The sequence below is a fragment of the Orycteropus afer genome, unplaced genomic scaffold (genome assembly GCF_000298275.1).
Source record: "Orycteropus afer afer isolate SDZICR_OR568_19922 unplaced genomic scaffold, OryAfe1.0 scaffold01048, whole genome shotgun sequence".
NCBI lineage: Eukaryota > Metazoa > Chordata > Mammalia > Tubulidentata > Orycteropodidae > Orycteropus > Orycteropus afer.
In genome coordinates, this window is record NW_006922635.1 from 249,679 (window position 1) to 251,646 (window position 1,968).

Genomic DNA, 1,968 nt, shown 5'->3' on the forward strand with positions numbered 1-1,968 from the left:
CAGCTGGAATATTCCTCTAAAGTGAGAATGGCCTGACTTTGTCTCACCTATTTTGGTTGTATTGTCAGAGGGACCTATGGTAGTTAAGTTTGTATGTCAACATGGATGAGCCTCGTTGAGTGACTGGGCAGCTGAATATAGTTATTCCCCACAGTGAAAATGATAATTAACTCAATAGTGCAATCTGATGGTGCAGCTGACTAGCTGCTTTACGGATGGGGTCTTCAGGTAACAATTATAACCAAAGATTCCTACTACGTGGATTGCAAGAAATACATCATGTTTGTGGAGCCCATAATTTCAGTGGGGTCTTGATTCCATCACCTTCCCTGTGAAAGAAGAAATATCAATGTTCTTAGGTCATTCTGATTTTCAGTGTTGTTCTGGGAGTCATTCCCAATACTTGAAGGACATACCACCTGTCCATCAACAATTTAGTAAGTACACGCTTACAAAGTTTCTGTTCAAAATACTTAAGACTTCCATTGAAATGAAATAACCCAAAGAGTTCAAATATCTCATTCCAGAAGTGATTACAAGAAACAGACTTTCCAAAATAGGAATCTGGAGCTTGATATCTCAACTTTTGGGGGCTGAGCACAATAATGATGCTATTCCCTTGGGATAGATGTATGCTGGTCCTCCATGGCCAGCAGTGGAAGTTCTGTTTCATAGTGAATCATATGCAGTCACCTTGAAGAGATTTCCTATTGAGGGGTAGATTTTCATTTAAAAAAAGTTTCTGAAAGAAATACAGAAGTAAGAATTGCTTATCTTGTATTAAAATGAAGGAGATTGAATTATACTAGTAATGTACATTTATGAAATGATGAAATAATCTTGATTTAGTTTTTCATAATTTTGAGTTCTGTTGCTCATGACCAGTTCTCTTATCTTGAGAAGAAATGATTCTGCTACATAGACAATATTTGTCAGCAGAAAAGTTTCCTTAGGGCCTGCTTTATGTCCTTGTTTCTAAGACTGTAGATAAAGGGGTTCAGCATGGGAGTGATCACAGTGTACATGACTGAGGCTATTGAACTTTGCCTGGAGTTTTGGGTAGCAGCAGAACTCAGATAAACTCCAAACACTGTACCATAGAACAAGGCAACCACTGAGAGATGAGACCCACAAGTGGAAAGGGCTTTATATTTGCCCCCTCTTGATGGAATTCTCACAATGGAGGACACAATCTTAGTGTATGAGTAAAGTATCCCAGTGAGTAGAATAACACACAGAAATCCACTTGAGAAATATATCAATAAATCATTGAGGAAAGTATCAGAACAAGCAAGTTGGATGATCTGATTAAATTCACAGAATAAAATGGGGTATTTCCAAATCTGTACAAAAGGAGAGTCGCAAAACCATTAAACCATGTAACAAAGAGTCCAGAACACTGAGTAACCAGGTTGTCGGAAGCAACAGGCCACAGAACTTGGGGTTCATGATGACCTTGTAGTGCAGGGGGTGACAGATGGCCACAAACCGATCATAGGCCATCACTGTTAAGAGAAAGCAGTCTAAATCTCCAAAAACATGAAAAAATACATCTGAGTGATGCATTCTTCATAGGTAATCACTTTATTCTGCATCTGGATGTTTATCAGCATCTTTGGGACAATGGAGGAGGTGAAACAGATGTCTGTGGAAGAGAGGTTGGAGAGGAAGAAGTACATGGGTGTGTGGAGGTGGGAGTCCATGATGATGGCCAAGATGATGAGCAGGTTCCCAGTGAAGGTGATCAGGTCCATGGACAGGAACAGCCCAAAGAGGAAGGGCTGCAGCTCTGTCTCATCTGAGAGCCCCAAAAGAATGAATTCTGAAACATATGTTTGGTTTCCTGGTGCCATGAGGTGGTGAAAAGTACTAGAAAACAGAAAAGACCAGCAAAGTTAGCTGTAAGAGATAGGCTGATTTTATATTTTAAATGTGTTTAATTAACTAATTTTTATATATTTTCTATCA

General features: G+C 39.2%; 1 pseudogene; it reads right to left on the reverse strand.

Annotated features, from left to right (window-relative positions):
* Nucleotides 1-932: 932 nt before the first annotated feature.
* Nucleotides 933-1,754, reverse strand: LOC103212647 (annotated as a pseudogene).
* Between the last annotated feature and the right edge of the window lie 214 nt (nt 1,755-1,968).